The 21,206-nt window shown below is 40.5% G+C and overlaps 1 pseudogene; it reads left to right on the top strand.

Annotated features, from left to right (window-relative positions):
- Positions 1 to 510: 510 nt before the first annotated feature.
- The window catches only part of LOC103204651, a 70,175-nt pseudogene continuing 49,479 nt past the window's right edge, over positions 511 to 21,206 (top strand).

The following is a 21,206-nucleotide window of genomic DNA, read 5'->3' as shown; positions in this document are numbered from 1 at the left end:
TGGAGGATGGGGGTGAGGGTGGGAATGCTGCAATTTTAAATACGAAGGAAAGCCACAGTGAAAAGGTAACACTTGGACAAATAACTGAAGAACATGAGGGAGCAAGCCAAATCTTGTGGCTTTATGGAGGAAAGAGTTTTGCTGGCAAGCAGGAATGGTAACTACAGAGATCCTAAGAGAGGAGCATGTCTGGGGAGGTTCAATGATTAACAGGAAACTACGTTTTGCTAGCTGGTTCCTAATCTTGTTAAAAACTGCATCCCACACAGAGATTTTTAAAAGCTTCATCATTTTCCAACACTGACATTTTCTCTTAAATATACTGCATCTGGCACAACTGTGATTCATAGAAATGTACGTGTTCTACTTCCCACCCCATCCCTAAGCACACTGGCAAGCTTCTTGTTTGCACTGAGTTAAGTCCCAAGGGCTCTGGGAGTAGACATTTAGCACCACAGCAACCAAAGCTAGTAGGCCGAGTAGGGCAGTTGGATGTGTTGCAAATCAAAGATGATCAAAGATGCCTGTATATGGACTCAAGAAACAGTGTGCAAGAATCTCTACCTTTACCCCTACACTACAACCTACCTCATCATCTGTGTCACAGTGTCAAGAAAACCAAGGTAATAAAGGTCAGCACAGAAAACTGAAAACGGCAGTATGCCCAAAATAGAGCTGGAGGAAAAAATATTACCATCTCTGCTCTTCCAAGATAATGAAGTGATTCAATTTTCTTTCTCAAAAGTTAACATTTAAAAAAAAAAAAAAAAAGCTTAAGAAACCTGGTTTCAAATACAGACAAAGAGAAAAGGAAGCTTGTATATTTCTGGGCCCAGAGGAAGGTCAAGGTGGAGTGAAAGGATGGAGTCAGGTCACCTGAGCTCCTTTCTGGCTGCAGGTCCACTATTGTGGGGCAATAGGTATGTCATTTTACCTCCTAGAAGCATCACATCCTCATCTCTGAAAGAGAATTCATAAGCCTTACCTTGTAGGGGAGCTCCTGAGTGATATAGTTAGCATGTGCTAAGGGGGCAAAGAGGCAGCATCTTCTGACCTCCTCTAACCCCACAAGAGGAAGACAAAATCACCATCAGTAGCCCAAGGCCTATTCCTGCAAGGCCAGACATGCTGCCTCCCTCCAGCCCTTTCACCAACCCTGACACCAACCATTCTTCCCGCAGCACTCACCACCTTTCTACTGGGTTCGATAATTCACTGCAGTGGCCACACAGAACTCACAGATTATGGGGTTTATTAGGGAAGCACTATGGTACAATTCAAGTTCAGGAAAAATGCTCAGTCTCTCTCAGCCCACCATCTCTCAGCCAACAGTCTCTCTCAGGTACTCTCCCAGCAATGTGTGCCTCTCAGTGTCTCTCTCAGCAATGTGCATCTCTTGGGGTCTCTTTCTCAGCAGCGCGTGTCTCTTGGTGTCTCTTTCCCAGCCAGCCCGTGGCTCTCAGGAATGCATGTCTCTCAACATCATGTCTTTCTCAGCTAGCAGTCGAGAGCAAGTTCTGCCTCTAGGAGGCCTTCTTCTGAGCCTGGCAGAGTAGACAAACTAGCCAATCATAACATCAGAATTCTAAGCACCTGAGAGAGAGCAAACTTCCCAGAACATTGCTCTGTGCCACTATCAACAGAAATACCCCAGGTGGATAACTTTTACCATCAGGAGCTCCTCAGTTGCTCACAGCAAATTCCACTAGAGAGTTTACAAAGACTTACGGCTAGAAAAGCCATCCCAGGTCATTTACTACAGCACAGCATGCCTGGCTGCTAAACCAAAAGGTTGGTGGTTTTAATCTACCCAGAAGTTCCTCAGAAGAATGGCCTGAAGATCTACTTCCCAAAAATCAGCCATTGAAAATCTTACGCAACACAATTCTACTCTGACACACGTGGGGCTGCCATGAGTCAGAATCAACTTGACAGTAATAGGGTTTTGTTTTGTTTTCACATCTTGGTTTGGTTTGGTTTGGTTTTGGTTTACCTTGTAGGATTGATGCAAAGATGAGAAACAGTTTATTAAAAGTGGCCAGCATTTGAAAAAGCCAATCTCAAAAGATTACTTACTATATGATTCCATTTATATAGCATGCTTGAAATTACTAAATTATAGACATGGAGAACAGATTAGTCATGGCCAGGGATTGTAGGAGGCAAAAGAGAAGAGATAGCTGTAGTTATAAAAGAACATCATGAAGGATCCTCGTGGCAGAACTGTTCAGTATCTTGACTGTGGTGACAGTCACAGGAACTTCCACAAGTGATAAAATTGCATAGAACTAAATACACATATATACTGAGTGCGTGTGCAACCAACGAAATCTAAGTTAAGGCCCATGGATGGGATCAGTGTTAATTTCCTGGTTGAAATATTGTACTATAGTTATGAAAGACGCTACCTCTGGAGAAAAGTGGGTGGGGAAAAGTACACGACGCTCTCTGCATGATTTCCTGTAACTGCATATAAATCTACAATTATCTCAAAAAGTCATCATCTTAAAAAAAATTTTTTTCCACATGTTATTATTGGTATATTGGGCAAGTTACCCTCTCAGCTATAAAACAAATGTTAATTCCTACTTCCTGCTAATGAAATATTAGAGGAAATACTGAGCACTTACCTAGCACCAAGTAAGAGCTCATTCAATAGCAGGTATCATCACCACCATCATCATCATCATCATCATTATCATCATCTCTGGATCTCAGCCTCCCCAAAACTTCACTAATATCCAAGTGAAATAGAAACACTGCATTTAACTGATGGAGAAATTTACTGACAGAAATCCATTTACCATGACATTTAAGTTTTATATCTGAGCAACAAATGTACATATGTACCAATGTAAAAGACCCTTCTAAGAAGAGAAAAAACACCTTCATAGCCTAGTATAGAATCTTCCAAAGTATTTTCCATGGGACACTAGTTTCTGGAGATGTTCCAAGAAAAATAAAGAATCCATGGTTCAAATAAATTTGGGGAACACTGTATATATCCTCCTCCTCTTGGAGTCCCAGTTTAAAAATAACAAAGCCCTGTCCAACTTCACTTAACCTGTCTTTCCTCAAATTATTTGTTCACAAAACTTTTTTTCTTTCATTCATATATATATATATATATATATATATATATATACACACACACATACATACATATACATACATACAATTTCCCAGAAATACTCTAGAATTTTAAAGACTTGTTCTACATTGGTTAAGCACTTACTATCTGTTGTTTCTTTGGGGAGCTCTGGTAGTGCACTGCCTAAGACATTTGACTGCTAACCAGAAGGTTGTTGGTTCAAACCCACCAGTCACTCCTCGGAAGGAAGGTTGGGCAATCTACTTGCATAGTGATACCACCTTGGAAACCCAAGGAGGGGTTTCTATGAGTCAGGTGCAACTCGAAGGCACATAACAACAAAAACATATTTCTTGGTCCATTACATTTCTTAGAGTAGAAGAGGAAAAGACGTTGTGTTATGCTGTGTTTGGTTTTTCACAGCTACTATAGGTTGTACAAGGAGCTCTGGGGGTGCAATGCCTAATGCATTTGACTGCTAACCAGAAAGTTAGTGGTTCAAACCCACCAACTGCTTTGTAGAAGGAAGATGAAGCAATCTACTTCTGTAAAGATTTACCGCCTTGGAAACCCAATGGGGGTCGCTATGAGTCGGAATTGACTTGACAGCAGTGGGTTTGGCTTTTTTATTTATTTATTTTTTAAATAAGTTTTACAGAGTACCAGTTAAGCATTTGCCTGCTAACCAAAAGGTTGGTGGTTCAAACCTACTAAACCCTCTGCAGGAGAAAGATGCTGCAGTGTGCTTCCTTAAAGATTACAGCCTTGCGAACCCTATGGGGCAGTTCTACTCTGTCCTATAGGGTCACTATGAGTCAGAATCAACTTGACAACAATAGATTTTTTGAGTATAGTGGTTTTAAATATACAAGTTGCCCTTCAATGTTTGCTGAATTAGCTTTAATGCAAGTACAATTCCAGAAAGACAACTCAACACACAGGGGAACTGAATGCTACCAATTTTCTTTAAGTCTACCACTTAGTTGAGAAAACAAAGCTGCTGCTTGCAGAAATTACCTCAGAAATTGTTAAGTGCAAAGGTTATCCATTATGCTAGAAGGCTCCTTCCTGAGTGGCAGCCATTCACTGACTGGAGCAGCAGTTTACAATGTGATGTGATTCTAAGGGCTCTAGGAGTAAGCTCACACTAAAAATATCCCTACCCAAAACCATAGGTGCTGAAATTCCTTTAGAAAGATATGAAGCTTTTCATATGAAAAATAAGGGAAAGGTTACCTGCAATTATTCCTGGGAGGTGTAATAAATTAAATGTAAATCGTTTTCACGAAAATAACTTAAGGTTAAAGTCATAAAAATGAATTTCAATGTCAAAGAATTCGCTGAGATCAGGGTTGGAGGGAGGTTGGGGAGAAAAGGGAAGACCTTCAATCCTACAGAAGAACAGAGAGAAAGAGAAAAGAAAAGCAGAAGTTGGTGAAAATCAATTTCATTTAACTCATGGGTCTGTCAAAGCTAATGACACTACTTTACAATTACATACTTCCATATATAGGAATAACCCATATACCAACTTTGCAGAAAACCGAAAACTTCTGTGGCTTCTAAAAGAAAAAATTAAGTAAAATAGTGAATAATCAAAACAAATCATTAGGGAATTATTAAAACACACACACACACAAAGATTTGAGGAGTCCACACTTCAAAACTAGCTCAATTACTCCCATCTTCTGAGTAAAGTTCTGGAAACGAAGAATTTATCCTGAGCCCCCAACATACTGAAAAAGATCTCCATTACTAAAGGATAATAAAGCATACTCACTGAGCACTCCGCCCCAAAGGCAGAGTCCTGCATTTGAGAAATATTTCCAACATGATTGACAACAAATGAATATAAAAACTCGGTTTCACCAGGACAGCCTTGCTTCCAAAGCATTCTAACTACTCAAGGTTGTTATGTTAAACTAAGCAACAATTACAGCATTCCAGAGTAGTTAATAACCCTAAAATCACATGCATGTGGCTGTCATATACCTGACCATGCTTCACTAGGAATAAGAATAGGTCTAATCATAACACTTCAAGTGAACTAAGGGAAGAGCTCTGGTGGCACAGTGGTTAAAGAACCACTGTAAACCAAAAGGTTGACAGTGTGAGTCTGCCAGCAGCTCTGCAGGAAAAAGATGAGGCAATCTGCTTCCATAAGATTTACAGCCTTGGAAACCTCATGGGCAGTTGTCTTCTGTCCTATAATAATAGAGTTGCTGAGTGGGAATCAATTTGATGGCAGTGGATTTAGGTATTTTTGTTGTTGTTGTTCTTCTTCTTCTTCTTCTTCTTCCTCTTCTTCTTAAGTCATCAAACTTCATAGAATTTCATCTCTAGGTACTTTAGAAGAAACTCTGGTGGTGCAGTGGTTAAAGCACTTGGCTGCGAACCAAATGGCTGGCAGTTCAAACCCATTAGCTGGCCCATGGAAGAAAGAGGAGGCAGTCTGCTTCAATAAAGAGTTACAGCTTTGAAAACCCAATGTAGCAGCTCTACTCTGTTCTACAGGTTGATGGCAGTGGGTTTGATTTTTGGGTACTACCCATCTGTTAGTCTGTAATACTTGGGTGGCTTGCATGTTGCTATGATGCTGGAAGCTATGCCACTGGGACTTCAAATACCAGGAGGGTCACCCATGGGGGGCAGGTTTCAGCAGAGCTTCCAGACTTAGATAGACTATGAAGAAAGGCCTAGTGATCTACTTCTGAGAACTAGCCAATTAAAACCTATGGATCACAACAGAGTATTATCTGACTCACTTGCTTTGGACACATCATCGGAAAGAATCAATCACTGGAGGAAGACACCATGTGTGGTGAAGAAGAGGGCCAGTGAGGCCAAGGGAGACCCTTGGTGAGATGGATTGGCACAACAGCTGCAATGATGGATGGATATGAACATGCTAGTAATTGTGAGGTTGATGCAAGAACAGGCAACAGTTTTGTTCCTTTGTACATAAACTCACCATGAATTAGAGGCAACCCTATAGCAGCTAACAACAACAATCATAACACTTCAAGTGAATGAAAAATGTCAACTGGGGAGGTCAGGCCACACATTTCCTGACCTGGACCCCTCCTCAGTTTTTCTCAGTACTCCCCCTACCATAAGATCAAATCTCTTCTCTTAGCTATAATAATTTGAACAGTTTGCCTTGGCTTCCCAGCCTTCTGTTCTGGTTGGCCTAGGAAAAAAAAAAAAAAAAACAGATAATTATATTCTTTAAAAAGATATTTTCTGGTAGATAAGCGGAATTTGACATGAAAAAAGTGCTTGTGGTTTATCAGAGATTCCAAAGAGCTTCCAGACCTCAGGGCCCCACAGACTAAACATTTTGGAGATAAGAGGTCAACAGTAGAATTAAAAATCTGCCTGCTGGATAATTCAAACATCACCGCCCACAGAGTTAATGGTCTATGAAAGTTTTCTTACAAGAAGCTCTAATATCTTTTAAATTCTCATTCCCTGCTGCAAGATGCTCTTTTCCCTATTTCAAAAAGAGAAAGTCAGTCTGTCTCTCGTGTCTCCCTCTTTCCCTGCTTCTCCCCACACACAAAGACAGAAAATAGTGACTTAGATTTCTTTTAAAATTGATGGAAGGTGGGGAAAGCCTAGGTACTCCTTCCTAATCCAAAATTCTATTAATAGGATTTTAAATGCAGTACAGTTAAAAAAAAAAAAAAGTAAGTGAGAAGACAATGAACAATGACTGTATTGTAATGCACCTGCTTCCTCATCCCTCAGGGATGCTGAATGAGGTCTTATCTGGCAGCCCCCATTTGGACACTGCTCTACCTGCAAACTGACAGGCCCAACCTAGCTGCAATAAAAAGTTCTCTCCCTTCTACTCCTTTAACACGCCTGAGCTCATTTAGCTCAATAATGTCATGTTCAAAGACAAGTCAAAGTTTTCTCACTGTTTTAAAAAAGTGCTTCTTTTGTTTTTATAAAATACTAAGCCATTCTGCCAAACTTGGTCAAAACTTCCATTTATACAGTGGGAAATGCTAGTAAGAATTGGCCCAATATCTTGGGAAGAGCCAGACTCAGGAATTGAGAAATAAGAAAAATACCTCGGGATCAGCCCCTTGGCTTCCCCACTGTGCACATCAGGGCACCCACAGGAAATGATTCCCATTGCTGTTGCTCTGCAGTAATAGTCAAGGGAAGGCAATCCCAGTATTTAAAGAAAAGGAAAAAAAAAAAAGAAAGAAAAATTAGCATGCCACTGGAGTGTGATGACTGCTGGATCACCAGAGTGCCTCCTCTCAAATTCCAAATACAAACCCACACAGCCAAAATGCAACTGAGCCAAGAAGCTGTGCGCCCACTTGAGTCTCGCTCTGTTGAGTGTCTTCCTGTTTGTCTTTGAGCCCCGGAGCAGCTTAATGGCTAATGCTCTGCCATCCTTAGCTTAATGGCTAATGATCTGTCAAATCTAGCAGGAGGTCCCTCATGGACAGGCAGTGAGCTAGAAGCCAGCAATCAGAGAACGCATCTGAGAAAGCAGTCTGTGCTGTCATGTGGTTTTGAAACATCAGCTCACTGAAGAACACATGAAAGGCTTCAAAATGCAGGGCTGACTGGGTGTCAGCCCAAATCAGCCAGTCTCAGTCCTTTCAGCTACCCTTTCTGACAAGTAGGAAGAGTTTCAGCCAAAGACATTCACAGACTTCTGCTGAGCAGGAGCAAACCAAGAGGGAACCTGCCCATCTTTGGTACCCAAAAAGCCTGTAACCACTCCACCCAGAGCCCGTCCTGCAAAAAAAGAGGACAAACCATGATCTCAAAAATAAATAAACATATAGCACAGAACAAATCATACACAGATAGCATGATCATACATTCACATTTAACTCCCAAAATGGGGCTAAAAACAATCAGCATTCTTGGTCACAATGGCCACAAAATAAAAATTGCCATCCTAAGAGATTTCTCAGAGCTCAATGTCTTTATTTACACAATCGCTGAGCCCAACTTTGAACTCTCCATGAATCACTGTATTCCTTAAATTGCTTATATACTAAGACGTTCTTTGTTGTATGTAGTACGTTATTTGGCATTATTTCTCAGAAAGGCATGGTACACATTGCCACTGTTTACTAAGGGGCTAGCCTTTAACAAGTTCTGGATTCTCACACAAACAGCTGTTGTTGTTGTTGTGTGCCGTCGAGTCAGACCCAACTCGTAGCGACCCCTCCTTGGGTTGCCGAGGCAGTATCACTACGGAAGTAGATTGCCCCGTCTTCCTTCTGAGGAGTGGCTGGTGGGTTTGAACCGCCAGCCTTCTGGTTAGCAGTCAAGTGCCTTAGGCACTATGCTACCAGAGCCAGTGACTACTTATTATTTCACAGATATATATATATTGCTCTATATGAGTCAGAACTAACTTGACAGCAATGGGTTTGTTTTGTTTTGTTTGTTTTTTTTGATATGTTCCAACTACAATGGGGGTAGAGGGCTTACCATATAATTTCTCCCCTGAGAATGTCTGTTGTTTGATTTTGGTGTGGAAAGTTTATAATCACTTTAGAATGATGTCATTTATAAATATTTTAATGTTTAAGTATAATAGGTAACATTTTACTTGATTAATTTTCTAAATTTTACTCTTGGTGCCATGGTTAAGCACTAGGCTGCTAACTGAAAGGTTGGTTGTTTGAACCACCAGCCACTCCACAGAAGAAAGATGTGTCAGTCGGCTTCTGTAAAGATCTACAGCCTTAGATACCCTGCAGGCCCTTTCTACTCTGTACCATAGGGTCACTGTGAGTAGGAATCAACTCAACAGCAGTTGGTTTGGTTTGATTTTTTGATGTATCTACAGCATGTGCTCCTATCTTCAGAAAATAACAAAAGGCCTTATTTATTTTTTACACATCATGTTAAAGTAATACCTCATTTGCTTTCTTCATATTCCTTCCCCCCCCCCTGCTTAATATGAACAGAAATAAAAGTATTAGTCAACTAAAATGCACTGACCAGAAAAGAAAGCCATCTTCTACCCCAGGGAAGAAAAATTACAGCTAGGATAACACCACCTGCTAATGTTTTTAAGACAATAGCCAAGGATACAATACAAGTTGCAATCACAATTTAGAAACAATTCACTAAAATGGTTAAGCCATGCATTTTTAAGCAATATTAATTACTATTACTGAAAAGGTGGTTTTGTTTTGTTTTGGTTTGTTTTTTTTAATGTAAGTAAGACATTGTGTGGTGCTCCTTACATGAACAAAATCAGTGAAGAAGACAATTTGATCTAAGTTTTCAGACTGAAAGCTTACAACCAGCTCAATGTATACAAACAAAAAAGCTTCATCCTGCACTGGGACAAAACCACAAAGCGCATGATTTCAAATTCTGAGATGATCATAACAGAAATCTTGAACAAATCATAAATTTTCCATCAAAAGCAATGTGCCTGTCATAGTAGATTAGTCCATTCCCAGTGAGGAAAACTGAAATAGCTGTGGCTTCACTTAATTTACCACCTACTTGTTATTAAGGGGGGAGCTGTGATGGCATAGTGCCTAAGGCATTTGACTGCTAACTAGAAAGCTGGCAGTTCAAACCCACCTGCCACTCCTTGGAAGGATGATTGGGCAATCTACTTCCACAGAGATACTACCTCAGAAACCCAAGGAGGGGTCACCATGAATCAAATCCATTCGATGGCAGTGAGTTTGGTTTTTGTTTTTTTGTTATAAAGGACGAGCTCTGGTAGCGCTGTGGGGAAGGCAATTGGCTGCTAACCAGAAGCTTGCAGTTCAAAGCCTTAAGTTGTTCCAGGGTAGGAAGATGAGGCAATCTACTTCAACAAAGATTTACAGCCTCGGAGACCCTACGCAGGTAGCTATAAGTCGGAATCAACTAAATGGCAGTGGGTTTGTTTTTCAGTTTGCTTATTATTAAGGCACTTCTAAATTCTGGTAGCATAGTGCCCAAGGCACTTGACTGCTAACTAGAAGGCTGGCGGTTCAAACCCACCAGCCACTCCTTGGAAGGAAAGTTGGGTAATCTACTTCCATAATGATACTGCCTCAGCAACCCGAGGAGGGGTCGCTATGAGTCGGGTCTGACTCGATGGCACATGACAACAACAACAACAAATTAAGAAAGGAATTCAAGCTTCTTATGTCTTAATCAAGTTCCTTAACCACAGGAATATAGGCTGTTCACCCTCAGCTAGGAAACTTACCACTACTCATGACTGGCAGTAATAAAAGTCTCAGAATTTATTAAATATTAAATAATTACAATAATAACGTCACAAATATCTACACACTCCTTTAGACCAGGGTTTTTGTGGTACAGATTTGTGAATGTGGAATTTGAAATACTTTCCCAATTTAAAAAGAAAGAGAATTTGTTAACAACCACTCTAACTAGGAAATCCCTATTATCCTATCTAATTAAGCAAGGTCCCTGGGCAGCAAAAGCAGCTTGCCATCAACTAACTCACCTAAAGGCTAGTGGTTCAAACCCATTCAGCAGTGCAGAAGAAAGGCCTGGGGATCTGCTTCCATAAAAGATGACGACCAAAAAGTCTCTATGAAGCAGTTTTAACACATGGGGTTGCCATGAGTTAGAATCAACTCAACAGCAATGGGTTAGAGGTGAATTCTCCTGAGGAATATTGATTCAAATGACTCACTTTCCTCAACTCTTACAAGGTGCAACAGCTCAGCACCTATCTTCCTCCCCACCCCAACAGGTAAGCACACTAAGAGTAGCCATTCTGAATAAAGGCCCAAACCTACCTGTAAAGGTAAGAGTTGGAAGTAAAACCAGGCTGCTGTTAAAGGGTTCCTGTAGAGGATTTAGTATTTTCCCACCATCGTTCACTAAAGCCTGCACAAATAGCATCCTTCTAAAAGGTTGGCTGAACAGACCACAGATTGCCACGGTGCCTGCCTGGTAAACACAACTTAATGACTAATTCATGAATTCAAGAAATCACACAAGAGTCTACAGCAAAAAGCCCAATTAACTCAAAATTATACAGCACCCAACACCTGTGAAGCAGCACCAGCAAGATAAGAACATGGTGGCCAGAGGGCAGTCAGAACTAAGGGACAGACCATATGGGAGGGAAAAGTGCCAGGAAAAACAACCTTTGTGCATCTTTCCATGCTGGGACCATGTGCTAAACTGAAAGAGTATTTTCAGATGTGTTATTTGGTGAGGCTGACATTCTACCAATCCAGAATACCTGCTGCCCAGACATTACCTTTCTTTAAACAAATTCTCTGGTTTTTGGAATCCCCTCTCCTTATACACTCCGCTAACTAGTAAGCTTATAAAGACTGTAAAACAAGTTGAGCAAACTCACTAAAGTTTTAGAGGGAGGAAAGCCCAGCCAAGGGAACCTCCTCCATCTGGTACTATAAACCTGTTGTTGTTGTTGTTGTTATTTGCCATCGTGTCGGCCCCGACTCATAGCGACCCCTCCTTGGGTTTCCGAGGCAGTATCGCTACGGAAGGAGGAACATTTTAGGACAGAGGTACAAGCAGCAGGGCAGTGGATTTTAAAGTATCCAATCAAACATGCCTCATCCCATACATTTATCGGAAAAAAATGTTCAGCAGAAGTAGGATCAACATCTTGCACTGCACAAAAGCCAAGGAGAAAAACACAAGTCCAGGCAATGGCAGGTACTTACTCTAAGAGGTTTTGAGGCACTCGTTGTGGGCTAGACATAAAACAAATGAAACTGAGGAAGGCCACATTCCCAGGATCCTGTCCAAAATATGGAGAGGGGAATAGGAATAGTAAGCTACTGATTTTTCCTTTCTCAACTCACTCATGTGATCATAACATCAAAAGTATCTAGGATATCTATATTAATTCTTAAGTCCTAGATAGGAAATAAAAGAGCTTGGCGGCTCTGGAAGTAATATCCTCTCTTCTTACCAAAGGCCCTGCCTTTGAAAGAGAAAGAAAGGCCTAGCTTTAAAGAATGGTCCAAGAAAAAGGTATTATTTTCTAGGTCTACATCACTCCAAAATATTTGGAAGATCCCATCTATCTGCACACTAGCCAATTTGATCAGGATGACTTTCCACTGACATCCGTGAGAGGATTGGAAGACACTGCCCAGGCACAGCACAGCAACCAAACATAAAACCAGGTCCTCAGTAGAAGCTTCAAGGAATAGATTCAACTCAAAGCACAGGAAAATTTGTGAATAATTATAGATTATAGATCTGTGACAATATTAGACTCCCTCCATAAGCAATGAGTTGTATCACTAGAAATATTGGAGTAGGAGCCCTTGATTAAGCAAGACACTAGCTTAGGTCTTTCCCAACTCAAATTTCTGTGGTATATTACATTCTGTGAGGAGCTCTGGTGGCATAGTGCCTAAGGCATTTGACTGCTAACCAGAAGGCTGGTGGTTCAAACCCACCAGCCACTCTTCAGAAGGAAGGTTGGGCAATCTACTTCCATAGTGACACCTCTTCAGAAACCCAAGAGAGTTGAAATTGACTCAATGGCAGTGAGTTGGCTGTTTTGTGTTTTTGTTTTTTTTTTTGTTTTTTTTTTTGGGGGGGGGGGTAATTACATTCTGTGGAATGTATTTGGCTGTAAACAAGAGAAAAGCCAGCTTAAGCAAGGGAAGATACATTTTTCTCATGCATAAAAAGTCAGTTTAGGCACTCCAGTACTGGTAGAGCTACTCAAAGATACATCAGAGATGGAACTACTTTTTATCTTTTCACTCCTCCATCCTTAGTATTGCTGACTTTTATCTTCATGTTTGTTGCCTCTTATTCACAAGATGGATGTCCCACCTCCAAGTTCAAGCTATGCTGATCTAGGAAAGAGAAGGATCCAGCAGTAAGGGAAAGGTCCTGCCTCAGAAAAGCAAAATTCTCCCCAAATACCTCAGCAGAGTCCCTTTTATATTTAAATGGCCAGAAAGTGCCACATGGCTACCTTTAGATCAAAGTTTCTCAGCCTCAGCACTATTGCCATTTGGGGGCAGATAACTCTTTATTAGGGGTTCACTGTCGCGTACATTGTAAGATGTCTGGCAACATTCCAGGTTTCTACTCACTAGATCCCAGAGTAGCTCTACCCCCAAGTTGTGGCAGTCAAAAATGTCTCCAGACATTGGTAAATGTTCCCTGAGGATCAAAATCCCCTGGGTTGAGAACTACTACCCCGGAGCAATCATCACTCCAAGGGGCTAAGATGAAGGGAATTGTAGATGGAAACAGGTCAGCAGACCAGCAGTGTCTATCCCAAATGCTCTATATCTATTTCTTAAAAGTTTTCTAATAAGCTTACTTGCTATTATGCTAAGTATTTTTGAAAATTTAAGAGAGACATGTGAAATGCTCCCACCTTGGAAGTATGGACAATAAAGTTGGAAAAAACAAGATTGATGTACATGATACAATCAGGGAAAAAAATACACTGCAAAGAAGCTAAAACAACAGGGACAGGCAGTACATTCTTCAGTTGGTTCCAGTGGGGGGGGGTGGGGGGAACACGACACAAAAGCACAGAATAGTGCAGCCTGGATTCTTTAATGAAAATGTCACTTCAGAAGTAAAACATGCATTTGAAGACGGAATAATTTCCACAGGTGGCAGGAGAGAAGAAAAACAACATAGGCAAAGATCAGAGAGTGAGCAGAGTGATGAAAAGCTCAGGATCTACTCTCCAACAGACCTAGCTTCTGACAGACCCAATCCTATTGGGCAAGTTATTTAACCTCTCTGCACCTCAGTTTTATCATCTGTATAATGGGGATAATGGCCAGTGGTAGTATAAACAGCTCAGCTACTAACAAAAAGGTTGGAAGTTTGAAGTCACCCAAAAAACCTCTACTTCTGAAAAATCAGCCACTGAAAAACCTATGAAGGACAGATCTACTCTGGACACATGTCAGAATCAATCAACAGCAACTGGATGGTTAATAGAAATAACAACATCAATGTCCTTGGACTGTTGAAAGAATAAAAAAGCAAATCAATTACAGATATGCCTGGCATATATAGTAAGCAATCGGTTGTTATCTGCTATTATTATGATTATTGTTGTTGTTGTTATGTGCTACTGAGTCATCTCTGACTCATAGTGACCCCTCCTTGGGTTTCCGAAGCAGTATCATTACGGAAGCAGATTGCCCAATCTTCCTTCCAAGGAGTGGCTGGTGGGTTTGAATTATTATTATTATACATTAATAATAATGATACTAGTGATACAGGACAAGAGGCCACCTGCCAGGAATCAGAGGATTCCCGATAAAGCATAGTTTTCATATCTAGTTAGAGCCTACAGTTGGTGAGCTAAGCTCCTGATGACCATAAGACAGAGGCTGAGGTCCAGGCAGGGCAGCAGGAGGAGCACCATGCATACGTACTTACCAAGAGGTAGTGGCTAGAATCTGTGGATGAGTTCAAGCGCACTTCATGGCTGCTGGCCATGGTCAGACTAATAGTTATACATCCTTTGTTATAAAAAGGGATTTCAGCAAACAAAGCATTTCCACATATACAAACTGAGTGATTTGGATTTAACAAGGCCACTCCTCAGAAGGAAGATTGGGCAATCTGCTTCCGTGGAAACCCAAGGAGGGGTCTCTATGAGTTGATCCAACTCAATGGCAGTGAGTTTGTTTTTGTTTTTTTTTTTTAATCCATAGGTAGCAGAGAGCTACTAAAACAAGAATGAGCTCTATTAATCATTCAAATAGTCACTGCCAAGGGAAGTCAAACTGTGGAAAGAAGTGGGAGACACCAGACTTGCCTTCCAGTTGTAGTTCAAAAGCCATGTGTGTGAGGCAGTGAATGAATAATGTAAGACCTTACAGATCTCAGGAAAAACAGATAAGCTTCACAAAAACTTCACCATCGATGCATTCTCATCTCAGAGCAGTCCACTGATACAGTCCTTCTGAGTTCCAGGGTCCCAGCTCCTGGATCCTAATTCTTTATGACCAAAGGAAAAGGGATGAAGGCCACACAAAGTTATCTATCGATTCTTCTTGGTACCCTATTTTTCCATTCAGGGTTTCACTATGGTAGTTAACTTGTACAGATGTGTCCCAGGGTTACACAGGTTAATCCTACACAAAGTTTATTATTTTCCATGAACCAAACCAAACCAGTTGCCATCAAGTTGATTCCGACTCAGCAACCCCGTGTGTGTTGGAGTAAAACATTTCAGATGTAGATAGCCTGGCCTTTCTTCCAAGGTGCCATTGGGTGAATTTGCACTGACAATCTTTAGGTTAGTAAAATCTAAAAATCAAATCTGCTATCGTTAAGTTCATTTCAACTCATAACAACCCTACAGGACAGAGTAGAAATGCCTCCATGACATTTCCAAGGCTGCTCTCTTTATAGAAGCAGACTACCACGTTTTTCTCCCATGGAGCACCTGGTGGGTTCAAACTGCTGACTTTTTAATTGACAGCAGAGCACTTAACCAGTGCCACCAGGGCTCCTCTTCAGTTAGTAGCTGAGTGCCTAACTGTTTGAGCCACCCAGGGACTCTTGTAAATTCCACGAGAACATAATAAAAGTTTGAAAACATGTTGTTGTTGTTGTTATATGCCGTCGAGTCGGACCTGACTCATAGCAACCCCTCCTTGGGTTTCCGAGGCAGTATCACTACGGAACTAGATTGCCAAAACATAGGCTTACCTTTTAAAACAAAAAAAATCACCAAGTAGCCCCTTGTGTGTCTGAAAACCACAAAGGGGGAGGGCAACAAGAAGAGCATGTCAGTGTTTCCCACTGCATGATTTTTGTTACTCTGTTCATCCTCATGCCCACTACCTTCTGAATAATCCACCCTGGGAGTCAATAAATGCTGAATCTCAGAGTGCACTAATTGACTATATGCTTATAATAAATAAGTAAATAAACCTATGCCATGCATTCAGTTTACAGGTAAAACTCCATTTATAAATATTTTTAACAGACCCAATAACCCATCACACAAGCCTAAAGATGGTATCTTTTCCTGAATTTTTGGGGTACACTTGCTCTTACCTCATATAATCTCATAAATGAGATTATTATTATTATTATTATTATTATTATTATCATTATTTTAAAATACTGGGAGCTCTGGTAGCGTAGTGTCTAAGGCATTTGACTGCTAACCAGATGGCTGGCAGTTCAAACCCACCAGCTACTCCTTGGAAGGAAGACTGGGCAATCTACTGCCATAGCGATACCACCTTAGAAACCCAAGGAGGGGGTCATTATGAGTCAGATCTGACTAGACAGCAGTGAATTTTTTTTTTTTTTTTTCTTTTTGGTATCAAGAATAATAATTAAACCAAAATAAATATCCTGTGCTGTGCTAATACTGTGTTCCTGATATTATATTGGGCGTTTTATACATTATTTGCCTTAATCTTCACATAACAGGGTGGACCATCATTGCCCCTGTTTTACAAATAGAGGAGGACATTGAGGCTCAGGAAGTTTAAATAACTGACCCAAGATCAAATAGCAGAGCTGGAATTCCACCTAGCACCTATCAGAATTCAAGTCCCCACACCTAACCATGGGACTGCTATGTCAAACATGAGTACAATTAAATAAATGAAAAGCATATCTTAGTCCACCTAAATGCACCAAGTACATTAAAGTGAGCAGTCAACTTCATTACAATAAAGAATTGTGAAAACACCCTGAGACTACGGCCCCTAGTTACCCTTCAGCCTGGAACTGAATGCACTCCTAAGGCTTCAGCCAAACAACAGACAGGAATATAAGGTGAATATTTATACCAGGTAGGTACACTCTTTAGAACAATCAACCATGGGAGATAGGAAGGGCCGTATTTGCACAGGGAGATAGCTCAGAGAGCAGAAATGCACAGGAAAGAAAGACATGGGGAAAGGTAATCACAGAGAGGAAGTGGGAAGGGAGCTGTTGCACTGTGGGGTTATAATCAATATCATGAAATAAAATGTGTATGAACTGTTGTATTGAAAATGAATTTGCCCTGTGAACTTTCACCTAAATCACAATTAAAAAGGGGCGGGGGGGATTGTGAAAACAATTTACTATTCACAGTCTATATTTTTTCTTTATACTTTACCAAGACCTGAAAAACAGGCTGCTCACCCTTTCTCACATCAGTTATAGAAGAATCTAGAGCAGCTCTGTTCTAGAAACATAATGGAAGCCATATGTAGTTCTAAACTTTCCTGTAGCCACATTTTAAAATGTGAAAAGACAGGTGAAATTAACTTTAAACAATATATTCAATCCACTATTCCAAAATTATTATTATTTCAATATGTAATCAATATAAAGAACTATTAAAGGTTTTGTTTTTGTTTTTTCTTTTGTAGTAAGTCTCTGAAATTCAGTGTGCATTTTAACTTATAGCACATCTCAGTTCAGACTAGAACATTCCAAGTGCTCACCAACTACCTGTGGCTAGCAGCTACCGCATTGCACCAAGCAGAGGCAGGCCCTCAGAGTTACTCACACATACAACACTCCTTTAATAATTTGTTCCACGTTTCCATAAGAATCCAAAAAGGAAGTTCTTTACTCTCCTGCTACTATACTTACATACATTCCTTAGGATGAGATTACAAGGATCCCACTAGTGAATGCCTGAAATTCCACCATTACAGCTTCCACTTAGATCTTTAAATACAGCACTTTGAGCTGTGTTCAAAGAAAAAGGCCCTGAAAGGGGGAATACTCTAAACTAATCTCACTCATCAAATCATCAAACCTCATGTTACATAAAGAGGACTGACAGCATGTCCAGGAGGAGAAGATAGGGGCCACAGAAAGGAAAATTAGATGCCTGACTTTCAGCATACACCTTGTCTGATTCTATCACATGTCCCTCTTCCAAATTCCCCTTCTCCTCAAAAACTTTGAGGCATTATTTCAATAACTCCTTGTCAAGAATAACTATTGTCAAGAACCACACAGAGTAAACTACTGGGGCCTCCCTGATTTCCAATCTAATAATCTAAGGCAAACACTATTGCAGCTGTAAACGCAAATACCCACAGGACCCTGTGCAGGCTTCACAAATGCTACTAAGAGGGCAGATGAGCCGGTGGCTATCTGATGGAGCAGCCTTAACCCAGGTCAGGAAATAATGCCAGGTGGGAATGTGGGCCTAGTGTTCCCAGTCATCTAATTTCTGAAGAGTCACAAATCTACATTTTCAGGTCATCTCCTGATGTTTAACTGTTAACAACTCATATAATAGAATTCTGGTGGCTTAGCGTCTAAGGCATTTAACTGCTAACCAGAAGGCTAGTGGTTCAACCCACCAGTCACTCCTTGGAGGAAGACTAGGCAATCTACTTCCATAGAGATAACGCCTCAGAAAACCCAAGGAGGGGTCATTATGAGTTGGAACCAACTCGATGGCAGTGAGTTTGGTTTTTGGTTTTTTAATTCATATAAGATTTTAGATAACTGTATCTAGCAAAATGAAATCCCTAAGTGGTGCAAACAGTTAATGTACTTGGCTGCCAACTGCAAGGCTGGAGGTTCAAATCCACCCAGAGGCACCCTGGAAGAAGGGGCTGGCAATCTACTTCTGAAAAACCAGCCACTGAAAACCCCATGGAGCAGGGGTCCACTCAGACACACATGCGGTCACGTGAGTCAGAACTGACTTGATGGCAACTGGTTAAGCAGATAAAATGATTACAGAAATGTGGTGTCCTGGACCGGATCCTGGAATAGATAAAGGAAACTAGGGGAAAAACTAGTAAAGTCTAAATAAAGTCTGTAGTTTAGTTAACAGTATTTGCTGTACCAATGTTAATTTCTTGGTTTTCACAAATTTATCATGGTTAAGTAGATGATAACATTAATGGGGCACTGAGTAAAAGATAAATGGGAACTCTGAACTATCTTTGTAACTCTTCCATGAATCTATAATTATTTGCAAAGAAAATCTTAAGGGGAAAAAAATTCATAGAACCATACATCAAAAAAAGTTTAAAAGGTTTGAAATACTATGAGAATTACCAAAATGTGGGGAGCTCTGGTAGCATAGTGCCTAAGGCACTTGACTGTTAACCAGAAGGCTGCTGGTTCAAACCCACCAGCCACTCCTCGGAAGGAGGGTTGGGCAATCCTACTTCCGTAGTGATACTGCCTCGGAAACCCAAGGAGGGGTCGCTATGAGTCGGGGCTGACTCGACGGCAAATAACAACAACAACAACAATTTAAAATTATAAAATGAAGTAATGGCTAATAATTAGCAATAGAAATTTACCTAAATCTTCCCTCTGTAAAAGAAACCAGAATGCACATTGTAAATTCTGTCCAGTGCTTTAATTTATGCACAAGAGCCAGTGGGACAAGGAATCAATGGAAAATATAAATAGTTGAATTAAAGTAATTATGACTCATTTGACTTGGATTGAGAAACTCGCCAAACATTCAATAGCTATTTTGCCTTAGAATATAAATTAGCTCACAATTGGAGGACTAAAGATGTTACATAAACAAGAGACGCAGAAATGAAGTAATAAATATGAAACCTTTGGCATGAAATGCTGTGAACCACCCAACAGGCAGCTATCAGTGCCTCTTGGTGATGGGATTATTGACATAAATAATGTAAAGTCTATTCAAATCACCCAGGCATTTTAAATGGTGTGTTAAGTAACAACATCCTTACTTTGTCACACTTCCAAGCAGCCACCTTAAATCTCTTCTGTCAAATAAGGCAGGATATATATATACACAAATAAACTGACATACTTCCAATTTATACAAAGACAGGTGTACCATGACTAGGATTCACTTACATGAAACAGCATGAAAAGCCGTAGGAACTCTTTTCTATTTGCATTCTGCCACTCCTATTACTATGGCCTTAAATCAATTTGACAGATATAGTAAATATACTTTAAGAGAAAACATGGAATAAAATATTAGCTGAATTAGTGCTTTGCAGCAAACAGATTTACAGTAACTTTAAGACAACAGAATACCCAGAGCAAGAAATAGTCATTCTTCTATTCAACAAATATTTATGAGATTCTACACCATGGTGGCACAATGCCTAAGGCATTTGACTGCTGACCAGAAGGTTAGTAGTTCAAACCCACTAGCCACTCCACAGAAGAAAGATGAGGCAACCTACTTCCGTAAAGGTTTACAGCCTCGGAAACTCAACGGGGGCGTCACTATGAGTCAGAATCAACTTGATGGCAGTGAGTTTGGTTTTGGTTTTTATCATGATTATGCCCTGGTGGCACAGTGCACTCATTTGCTAACTGAAAGGTTTGGTGGTTTGAACCCACCAGCCACTTTTCAGAGAACTTATAGCTTTGGAAACCCTATGGGGCAGTTCTACTCTGTCCTATAGGATTGCTATGAGTTGGAATTGACTCAACAACAATAGGGTTATGAATGGTAGATGCCTTTCATGTCGGAGACTCTAGTTCGATTCCTGGCCAATGCACCTCATGTGCACCAATGCCTGTCTGTCAGTGAAGGCTTGCGTGTTGCTATGATATTGAACAGGTTTCAGCAGAGCTTCTAGACTAGGATGGACTAGGAAGAACATCTTGGCAATATACAAAAAAAAAAAAAAAAAACACTGTGTATGGGTGTGTATGGGATCTCCATAAGTCAGGGCCAGTTCAAGGGCAGCTAACAATCACCATGAAACAAACTATGTTCTAGACTTTGGGAATAAGTAGTGAACAAAACAAAGGTCCTTGACTTTCTACTTACACTTTAGTAGAAGATAGTAGGATCTTATCCCTATCTCAAAGAATGAGAAGTAGGGATGGGAGACAGAAAGTGCTTAAAATGACTGGTGGTCCGGGATGATCTTGCTGAGGAAATGACATTTGTTCACCTGACGGAAATGAGGGAACAGGCCTCGTGAACATTTGGTAAGAAGCAAAAAGGAATTCCAGACAGAGGAAACAGCAAATGCAAAAATTCTTAGGTGAGAGAATACCTGGACTGTTCCAAAAAAACAGCAAGGAGACCAGAGTAGATGAAGCAAATAAAGCAAATAGAACAGTAGGAGATGAAATCAGAGGGTAATGGAGTTCTAAGTGACATACTATCTGTAGGTCACAGAAATGCCTTTGGCTTTTACTCTGACAAAGATGGGAA

Source organism: Orycteropus afer, unplaced genomic scaffold (genome assembly GCF_000298275.1).
Source record: "Orycteropus afer afer isolate SDZICR_OR568_19922 unplaced genomic scaffold, OryAfe1.0 scaffold00255, whole genome shotgun sequence".
Taxonomy (NCBI): Eukaryota; Metazoa; Chordata; class Mammalia; order Tubulidentata; family Orycteropodidae; genus Orycteropus; species Orycteropus afer.
The sequence above is the reverse complement of the archived record's forward strand: the minus strand, read 5'-3'. Positions and strand labels throughout refer to the sequence as shown.